The 11061-nt window shown below is 39.4% G+C and overlaps 1 long non-coding RNA gene and 1 other non-coding gene across 2 annotated transcripts; one reads left to right on the top strand and one right to left on the bottom strand.

Moving 5' to 3' along the window:
* Positions 1-1717: 1717 nt before the first annotated feature.
* LOC133724044 (small nucleolar RNA R71) lies at positions 1718-1824 on the bottom strand. Its single transcript, XR_009853459.1, has one exon. It is a non-coding gene; the product is annotated as a small nucleolar RNA R71 (small nucleolar RNA).
* A 1905-nt stretch (positions 1825-3729) lies between these two features.
* Positions 3730-5231, top strand: LOC133720311 (uncharacterized). Its single transcript, XR_009851802.1, has 2 exons — positions 3730-3797; positions 4986-5231. It is a non-coding gene; the product is annotated as an uncharacterized LOC133720311 (long non-coding RNA).
* Positions 5232-11061: the final 5830 nt, after the last annotated feature.

The following is an 11061-nucleotide window of genomic DNA, read 5'->3' as shown; positions in this document are numbered from 1 at the left end:
CCTGCGTTGCTTTGGAGAGAAGAAATCTATTCCAAGTTGGACTAGAAGACCTAAGAAGCCCAAAGTCAAGTAGGATTTGGAAAGAGAGATACAGGGCAGAAAACCTAGCACGCCTAGAGACGCAAGACACAGCATATTCTGCAGAGAACAAGGAGAAGAGAAGCTCTCACCATCGCTGACCCGAGTTCCTCAATTCTTCCATTGTCTGTTTCATGATTTCTTTGATTCTAGTCATGCTTTTCATAGTTATGGATTGGTAAACTTCTAAGCTAGAGCTGAGATGAAGCCCCTAGTATGACTATTCTATTTGTTTAGTTGATTTGTGATTGAATTTCTGATTTCTATGTTAAACTCTTAATCACCGTTTCAATAGAACTTTTATTCAAAATCTTTGCTCGGGATCAATAAGACTTAGGTTTTGTTTATGAGTTATTTGGTTGGAGAACATGATGCTTGATCAATGAGTAGATGTTTTCTAGGGTGCCAAAAGATAATTCAATCTTGTGATTAGAGAGTTGTGAATTGAGAATACAAGTGCTTGATCATAGTCGATATTCTTGTTTGCATGATTTCCTAGTTCTTTTGTGCTTAATGGAGTTGAACATGTTTGCTTGAACTTGATCATTATGTGGAGTAAATTATAGTTTGGCTACTTGAGTTCTATATTGGATCAATAAGTTGGAATTCATAGGTTAGAAGAACTTGGCATATGTCTGGGATCAATAAGGCTTATGTACGGAAATCTTTAGCATGAAATCAAGGGAATTCAATTGTTATCAACTGGGAAATAGGTTAGAAGTATTAGGTGGTGGATTCAATGCTTTAGCATCTTCATAATCTGTTCTTAAACTCTAAAGAATCTCATTGCTCATTCTTGTCTTTACTTTTAGTTTTTCTTTCTTAAATTTTCTGTTTAAAACTCAACCACCTTATAAAAAAAATCAGTTTGTTTCACTTAAGTATAGCACATTTGTCATAACAAAATTGTTTCAATCAGTCCTTGAGGGAATGACCTCGTGCTTGCACATTTATTCTACAATTGATTTGTACACTTGCGAGTACTAAATTAAAATTGACAACAAGTTTTTGGCGTCGTTGCCGGGGACTGACTTAATTCAATTTGATTTGTCAGTTGTGCCATACTTAATTTTTGTATAGTTTTTAGTTTTTCTTTTCTTTTACTTATTATTATTTTTGTTTGTTTTTCTTGTAGGTTTGAATTGTGTTTATGCAAGGTCGTCGATCCCAGAATTTAGCTCTCATTGTCTACGATCCGGAGATTGAACGAACTCGTAGAAGACTTTTAAGGCAAGCAAGAACTCAAGCACAAGTTGCGGTTCCAATGGCAGGAGATGAAACAAAAGCATTGAAGGAGTTCACTGCTTCTACTGCACTCACAACATCATCTTGTATTGTTGTAGCTCCTATTCCTGCAGGAGTGCGTTTTGAGATTAGACCAGCAACAATCCAGAGCTTGCCTAACTTTTATGGGAAGACGAATGAAGATCCTTATCTCCATGTGGAAGAATTCAAAGACATATGTGGAACTTTTCGGTATGAGATATCAGATGAGCAGATCCGTTTAAGGCTTTTTCCTTTTTCATTGAAAGACAAGGCAAGAAAGTGGCTAAGCTCTCTTCCCCCTGGTTCCATCAATACTTGGGAAGATTTGGTTAAAAATTTCTTGTTGAAATTCTTCCCAGCTAAGAAAACCAATGCTCTCTAAGCATAAATTTTTGGTTTCTCTCAACCCGAAGGAGAACCTTTTTATGAGAGTTGGGAGCGTTATAAGGATTTGTTCTTGAAGTGTCCTCATCATGGATTTTCTAAACCCCAAAAGGCTCAATTTTTCTACAGAGGTTTGAACTCCCAAAGTAGAAGTATGGTGGATGCTACAGTTGGTGGAAGCTTGATGGGAAAGACGGCAGATGAGGCAATTCAAGCTTTTGAGACTATATGTGAAAATTCGCAGCAATATGATCCTTATACAACAGTGCCTAAAAGAGGAGGACTATATGAGGTTAGTGCAAGTACTAAGTTCGAAGAGCAAGTTGCAACCTTGGCAAGACAAATGAAGAGCCTTACTCCTATGTTAAATAAGGCTGCAAGGGAGACATGTGCTTTGTGTTCAAGTATTGCACATACCACCGAGGCGTGTTCCGAAAATTTCTTCCAAGATGAGCAAGTCAACATGGTGAATAATTATAGAAGGCCTATGAATGATCCTTTTTCAAATACCTATAATCCAGGTTGGAGACAACATCCCAATTTCTCTTATAGCGACAATAATCAAGTGCAGATGCCAAGGAATCCTCCCATGCAAAATTATCAAGGGCCAATTGAACAAAAGAAACCATCTCTTGAAGAAACCATGCAGCAACTTGCACAAAATCAGATGGAATTTCAAAAGGCCAATGCTCAGATGCTTCAAGCTATTCAAGAGACCAAGAAAGAGCAGCAAGTTTAATCTCAAGCTATTTCTAAGCTAGAAGTTCAAGTTGGACAGATTGCCACTGCCAGAGAACAAGGGCATTTACCTAGCCAAACTGTTACACCCCACACCTGATATGTCTTTTTACCGAGTTACACGAAATTCTTATTGGTTACCGTTCACGATTTTAAATTTTAACGTTTAGGAGGGGGTTAAAAATTGACTTTTTATGAGTTATTAATTTGAGAAAATTTCCTTCATGAAAGTTGTAGAGGACGTTAAACCGAGCGCGTGCATATATGGTACGTAAAAATCGGAGTTCGTATGTGAAAGTTATAGCTTAAAATGCGGAAGTTACTGTTCATGGTAAAAATTGAATAAAAATGGAAAGTTACCCGGGTAGGTTTCCAAAACCGGAAACCCACCCCTCCTTCTCTCTCCTCTCCCCCGATTCTTCCCCTTTCCCTTCGGGTTCTCCTCTTCCCCTTCGATTCTTCACTTTCCGGCCACCAACCGGCGTGCAACCGGTCACCACAGGAGCGCCTCAACCCGATCTTGACATTAGTGACCTTGGATTGTGGAGTTTTGGCCGTGGAAGTCCGGATCGAAGCAAGATTGCTCCGGCTGCAGTTTTGGGATTTCGCCGGTTTCCAGCCATTCCGGCCACCTCCGGCCGCCATATTCCCATCGAAGGTTTGGTTTTTGATGGTGATCATTTCCCCTAAGGTAGTTCGTTCCAATTTGCATTGTAGAGGTTGAATTGACGATTTTTCATTTCTAGGGTTCTTGAAGCTTCGGGGCTTTCCTTCACCGGATCGATTCGGCCACTTAGAGGTAAAATTGATCAATGTTGTAGTTGAGAAGTTGTTTGGGTCTGTTGAGATGATGTTGTTGCCGGAATTTGGTGGTCATCGGAGAAGGTCGCCGCCGGCGCGTGGTCCCCACGCGCCGCCACTGTAGGTAGCGCGTGGTGGCGCGTAGAACTACATTTTAATTACCGTTTTAGTTCCATAAATTCTTTAATGATATTGGAAGCTTATACATGAAGTTTGATGGAAATTGGAGGAAGTTACGATTGAGCATGAATTGTTGATTATTGATTCACGTGAATTCGATCGCCGAAATTCTTTCGAATTCACTTTAGAATTTATATATCGATGAATGAATATTATTGGAGAATTACGGATGGATTCGATGTGAATTGAGAAGTTGGATTTTGAAGGGGGACGTTTTGAATTTCAATTTCTAATTATCATAAAGTTAATTTCCGTCCTGTAAATATATATTTATGAATGTTATTCGTACAGGACGAGAGGAGTCTCCATACGAGGAAAATACCGAGCGACGTCAGGATTGAGCATATATTGTGAGTGGACTTTTGTTTTAAATAATGATGCATGCGTTTATTTCTTGAATTAATTCTTTATTTAATTATCATATTACTTTTCAAGCATATTGTTTGTTTCCGGAATTTGATTATTGGTTTATCTCCTCGATTGGCTTTCAATAATGATTTTCTGAGATGGATTATGATTTACCTCGGTCATGAATTTCGGATATTAATTCGTTATGCTCGGATTCGAGTTTGTGATTTATGTTGATTTCCGGAGTTTCATATTTAATTTCATTCATCGATTTCTAAAAGATTTTCGAAATGGGATTTCGATGGAATTATTTCTTATTTATTTTTTTTAAATATGAGTTTATTTTTGGTGTGGGACACGCCGTTAATTTATTGATCTTTCTTATTTATTTATCGAATTTCGGATTTTGGCATTGGGAATGCCTTGATGATGATTTTGGAATTGGTTTTGTTTCGAATTATGGAGATTATGATTTATTATTATTTCTCGCATTTTTGCTATTGATTTGAGATATTCTTGGCGTGTGGGACACGTCGTTGGAAATTCTTTTACGAGAGATGGGGGAAGCCTTATGTATTTTGGATTTACTGGATTTTCGGTTATGTTACCCTGTGCCATACTGAGGGGTGATTTTATCATGCTAGCATTGATTTTCCGCCTTTGTGGCGCGGTGATGGGATCACCGTAGCCCTTCCGCCTTTGTGGCGCAGATTACTGTCTCTGTGACAGTAATTCTGTAGCCCAGTATCCTATCGCTACACTTAGTGGCGTAAGGGTATATTACGGGAGTTATGGGAGTTCTTTAGCCTGGGAGGCTATCACCCAACCAAGCCTGCGTGGCTTATTCGTATGGCTATCATCTTCCCCTACTTATACTATTTTTGACTAGCGGGGACTAGTCTGAGTTTTCTTAACCAGCGGGGCTGGACTTATATTTTCGAGTATTGAAATTTCAATCTTTTACTCTACTGTCGTGACTAGCGGGGCTAGTCGGTTTTCTGGAGTTCAATGTTTTTTGAATTATTTTCTTAAGTGTTTTATAAATGTTGCATGCATCCGGATTTTATATATATATATCGAAAAATGTGGGAAGGTATAAAATCCATTTGGTTTATATTTGTTAATTTTTGTCCACTCACGCTAACGTTTTTATGTACTTTCCCCTGGGCCCTTCGGTTTCAAATGCCCAGTTTTCAGTGTTGCTGCTCGGCGTTCGGGAGTGAGCCATAGTGACCGCATCCGCTTCCGTCATCATATTTTGTAGGTTATTCATTTAGCCTACTGTACTCTATGTTAAACTTATATTTCTAGAATGCTCTGATTACTAAGGGATATGTGACCCAAACTTGTATGAATTATATTTGAGGTCTATGACCTAACTTTGGTGATTGTAGTAACTTATACCTTTCGGAAATTATGTGTGATGTTGTTAGCTTTGAGATGGGATTGTGGAATTTGGGAGCAGGGTGGCTCCAGGAGTTTGTGGTTGGATTATTAGAAGTGAATTTTGTTTTCCGCAGGATTTTGGGTTATCCATTTTTTAAGGGAGGTTATGCCGAAATTTTTGGTAAATCTCCTTTAAAGGTGGGTCCCGCAGGGCCACTTCGGATTCCAGGGTGGAATTCGGGGCGGGTCTTGTCACAAACTCTTGCTAATCCAAGGGGTCAATTTGAGAAACATGAGCCTATGAAAGCTGTGATCACGTTGAGGAGTGGAAAAGAAGTTGATATTAAAGTTCATAGCCCAGGAGATATTCAAAAAGAAGAGCAAAAAGAAGAAGTCGAACAGAGGAACCCAGAAATTAATGAATCAGCAGAGAAGGATTCTGTAGGAGGATTGAAGCTGCAACAGCAATCCCGAAAACGAACTGATTCGAACCCAGCGACTTCTAGCACCCCAGAAACGACTTTAAGGTCTACTCCAGAGTCTCAATTTGTTCCTAAACCTCCATATCCAGAATTACTTCAGAAGCCAAAGAAAGATAGGCACTTGACTGAGATTATGGAACTATTTCGCAAGGTGCAGATTAATATTCCTTTGCTTGATGCCATTAAACAAATCCCAGCTTATGCGAAGTTTTTGAAGGAGTTATGCACTAACAAGAGAAAATTTGAAGATCATGAGAAGGTGTTGTTGTCAGAAGATGTCAGTGCCGTAATTCAAAGAAGACTCCCTCCAAAGTTGAAGGATCCGGGCAGCTTTACAATCCCTTGCACAATTGGTGATCATTATTTTGAGCGTGCTTTGATGGACTTGGGTGCAAGTGTGAATCTGATGCCGTACTCTTTGTTTTTGAAATTAAAGCTTGGTGACCTGCAACCAACATCAATCACCTTGCAATTTGCAGACCGATCAGTCAAGAGGCCAAAGGGAATTATTGAAGATGTGTTAGTGAAGGTTGATAAGTTCATATTGCCTGCAGATTTTGTCATTCTTGAAACTGAACCAGAGGCTTATTCAAGTGAGGATGTACCAATCATTTTGGGTCGTGCATTCATGGCTACTGCTGATACCATAATTAAAGTAAAAGATGGACTTCTATCTATGACAGTTGGTGACATGTCAGTGGAGTACAAGATTTTTGAAGCTGGGCGACGTCCCTCTGAAGATGGTAAATGTTTTATGGTTGATTCAATTTCTCCTATTACTCATGAATCTTTTGTTTTGAATTCATCTCAAGATCCCCTTGAAGTATGTTTGACACAATCTGGAATGGATTTTGACGCGAAGAAAGAGGTTGATGAGTTAGAGAAGCTTCTTAGTGCTGCACCGGTTTTTGAATCAAGAAAGTGGAACCAATTTGAGTCTTTACCTTTGTCCACAAATAAAGTTGTGCCTTCCATTCAGCAAGCACCAAAGTTAGAGCTCAAGCCACTGCCATCACACTTGAAATATGTATTTTTGGGTGAAAGTGAGACACTTCCAGTGATTATTGCTTCGGACCTTTGTGAAGAAGATGAAAAGAAGTTGTTGCAAGTTCTTCAATCTCACAAAACAGCGATTGGATGGACAATTGCAGATATTAAAGGTATAAGTCCTACAATGTGTATGCACCGAATCCATCTTGAAGACAATATGAAGCCAACACGTGATGCGCAAAGGCGTTTGAATCCACCAATGAAAGAAGTTGTGCGTGCTGAAATTTTAAAGCTTCTAGATGTTGGAGTTATATATCCAATTTCAAATAGCCAATGGGTTAGTCCAGTTCAAGTGGTGCCTAAGAAGTCAGGAATAACTATTGTGAAGAATGAAAAAGATGAATTAGTGCCTACAAGGATGACTACGGGTTGGAGAGTGTGTATTGATTATCGAAAGCTCAACAGTGCCACACGCAAAGACCACTTTCCATTACCTTTCATTGATAAAATGCTCGAGCGATTGGCGGGTCATAGTTATTATTGTTTCCTTGATGGCTATTCAGGGTATAATCAAATTCCTATTGCACCAGAGGACCAAGAAAAGACTCCATTTACTTGCCCTTTTGGTACTTTCGCTTACCGGAGAATGCCTTTTGGATTGTGTAATGCACCTGCTACCTTCCAACGGTGTATGATTAGTATTTTCTCCGACATGGTGGAGCGATTTATTGAGGTATTTATGGACGACTTCTCTGTTTTTGGTTCTTCTTTTGATGATTGTTTGCTTCATTTAGCTCTAGTGCTCAAAAGATGTCAAGAAACCAATCTTGTGCTAAATTGGGAGAAGTGCCATTTGATGGTCAAGCAAGGTATTGTGTTGGGGCATATTGTTTCAAGCAAAGGCATTGAAGTTGACAAGGCAAAAGTGGATTTAATTACCAATCTTCCTCCACCAAAGGGAGTGCGTTCTTTCCTTGGTCACGCTGGATTTTATCGGCGTTTCATGAATGATTTTAGCAAAATTGCAGGACCCTTGAGCAATTTATTAGCAAAGGATGCAGAATTTGTGTTTGATGAAGCATGTCTAAAGGCATTTAACAAGCTCAAGGCCCTCCTAACTTCAGCTCCTATCATAAAGCCTCCGGATTGGAACTTGCCGTTTGAATTAATGTGTGATGCGTCGGATTATGTGGTGGGTGCAGTTTTGGGGCAGCATATAGAGAGGCTTCCTCATGCTATTTATTATGCTTCAAAGATTCTAAATGATGCTCAGCTTAACTATTCTACCACCGAAAAAGAGTTGCTTGCGGTTGTGTTTGCTCTAGACAAGTTCCGGTCTTATTTGATTGGTTCCAAAGTAATTGTCTACACTGATCATGCTGCCCTTAAATATTTACTTGCCAAGAAAGATGCGAAGCCTCGACTGATCCGTTGGGTTCTCTTACTTCAAGAATTTGATTTGGAGATAAAAGATAAAAAAGGAAGTGAGAATGTGGTTGCAGACCACTTGAGTAGATTGGTGCATGAAGATGATGATGTGAACTGCCTTCCTTTGAATGAAAATTTCCCCGATGAACAATTGTTTATGGTACGTGATTCTCCTCCTTGGTTTGCTCATATTGTGAACTTTATTGTTACTAAAAAAATTCCAGATCATTGGAGCAAGCAAGAGAGGGAGAAATTTCTTTCTAAAGTGAAGCATTATATTTGGGATGAACCATATTTATTCAAATATTGCCCAGATCAATTGGTTAGAAGATGTGTACCAGAAAGTGAGTTTCAAAGCATTCTTCGTTTCTGCCATAGTTATGCTTGTGGTGGGCATTTTGGAGCCAAGAAAACAGCGGCTAAAGTCCTTCAAAGTGGCTTTTATTGGCCAACATTATTCAAGGATGCTTTTGAATTTTGTTCTTCATGTGATCGCTGCCAACGAATGGGTAATATTTCTAAACGTGACATGATGCCTTTGAGTAATATTTTGGTGGTTGAATTATTTGATGTTTGGGGAATAGACTTCATGGGACCCTTCCCTCAATCCTTTGGCAATCTCTACATATTGGTGGTAGTGGATTATGTATCAAAGTGGGTTGAAGCACTTGCTTGCAAGACTAATGATCACAAGGTGGTACTTTCTTTTCTCAAAGACAATATTTTTGCTCGTTTTGGCACTCCTAGAGCTATTATAAGCGATGGAGGATTACACTTTTGCAACAAACCATTCGCATCACTTATGAAGAAGTATTCCATCACTCACAAAGTCGCTACACCTTACCACCCTTAAACTAGTGGTCAAGTTGAGATTTCCAACCGGGAAATTAAAAATATTTTGGAGAAAACAGTTCGCCCGGATAGGAAAGATTGGTCTCAACGTTTGAATGATGCTCTATCGGCATATAGGACAGCCTATAAAACTCCAATCGGCATGTCGCCATATCGCTTAGTTTTTGGGAAGGCTTGTCATCTTCCAGTGGAGTTAGAGCACCGAGCATATTGGGCAATCAAGCACTACAATTTTGACATGAATGCAGCTGGTGAATAGAGAGCATTGCAACTGAATGAGATGGAGGAAATTCGTAATGAGTTTTATGAGAATGCAAAAATTTACAAGGAGCGCACCAAGAGGTTTCATGATAAAGTCATTCGTCAAAAGACATTCGAACCAAACCAAAAGGTGCTGCTATATAACTCTCGGCTGAGACTCTTTCCAGGAAAGTTGAAATCTCGGTGGATGGGTCCTTTTCTGGTCACAAAGGTGTTTCCCCATGGAGCAAGTGAAATTAAGAACTTGAGGAACAACTCTATATTCAAAGTGAATGGTCAACGTCTCAAACCTTACTTGGAGACATCTTTTGACACCAATGAGCAGCATGTTTCCTTCACTGATCCTCCAAATGAATGAGCTTAAACTTGGTCTAGCTGAAGACATAAAACTTAGCGCTTGTTGGGAGGCAACCCAATGATTCTGGGAAGAAGATGCGTGTGTTCAGCAAGAATGAGGCTTCTAATCGTGTTCACATCTGCTACCTTCATACCAGGGACGTTTCCTCACTCTTTTCTTCTCTTTTAGTAGTTCTTTTTCATCCATTAGTTGTTTTGGTCGTGTTCTGTCCCCTTACTGTTATTGTTGTACTGCTGTTTTATATTCGGGGATTGCAGTCTGCACTTCAATCCTGGTACTGATTGTTCTTCACATTGCGGACAATGCTCAATTTAAGTTTGGGGGTGGGATTTCATATTTTTATTTTATTTTAGGTCTGTGTTCTGTTTTATCTTATACAAAAAAAAAAAAATACAAAAAATACAAAAAGATAATAATAATAATAATAATAATAATAAAATTTGTGTTTTTCATTGGGTTTTTAGTTTTGTTGGTTAGTCTAAGTCTTAGGGTTCTTCCAAATACTATGATGAGCATGAACTTCTAACGAATAATATTATGGTCTTAAGATGATAGCAAGGATGTATTGATTCATGATTTTAAGTAATTGTTAATAGATTTTTATGACCATTGTGCTCAGCTTGTCTTGCATTGATGGTTAGATTGGTGTTATGATTGAAATTTGATTGATGCATGCTAGGATGAGTTAAACTTGATTTTACCCTTGTGAGAATTTGAGCTTATTGTTTGGCTCCAATTTTGCTGCAGCTGGTCAACAGTCTCTTTTCTTGCGCGGGTGTGCCAGCACCGTTCGGGTGCGGTCGTCGGGGGTGTCCCTTGACCTGACTTCTATCAAGCGATTGTAGACGAGGAGAGCGCCAACCTCGTCGTGGGATTCTTTCTGCCTCGTGGTGAGGACTTTGCTGAAGTTTCTTCTTGTTAACACAATCGATACTCAATATTGTAGATCGAGCAGAGCGACATCACCGGGAAATGTTGAGATCTTGCTAAAGCGTGACTTTAGCTTGGCTGAGTTGCTAGGGCGTTACCCTTGCTTGGCTGGTTCTGTAACCGTTGTGGTCGCGGCACTACCGTCGGCTCCCGAGGAGACTAGGACCGAAGTACGTTGACAGAGGGTTTGGTGGCACTGAAAGTCGGCTTCTGAGAAGACTAGGACTAGGAGTGTGATCACCGCTAAGAGAAAGAGAAGGAGAGGAGTTACTCTTAGAGAGGTTTGCTCTAGAGAGAACTTAGATCATCTTAGAGATGTTGTTGTTGTATGTGAATGGGTTTGTTAGAATGAGAGGAGAAGGTGTTTATATAGGGAACAAAAAGAAGAGTGAAATGATGAGTGGAAGAAAAATAATGAAAGTAGATCTAAGTTCACTTGTAAAATATGGAAAAGATAGAGAAAAGATGAAATGAAAGCAAAGCATGAAGGTGCAGCAACATGGAAGTGGTGATGATCTATTAAAGAGATTGTAGAAGAAAAATATATTCAAGGAAAAAGAGAAAAGCATCTAGCTTTCT

The sequence above is a fragment of the Rosa rugosa genome, chromosome 7 (assembly GCF_958449725.1).
Source record: "Rosa rugosa chromosome 7, drRosRugo1.1, whole genome shotgun sequence".
Lineage (NCBI taxonomy): Eukaryota > Viridiplantae > Streptophyta > Magnoliopsida > Rosales > Rosaceae > Rosa > Rosa rugosa.
Note: the sequence above shows the minus strand (reverse complement) of the source record. Positions and strands in the feature narration are given on the sequence as shown.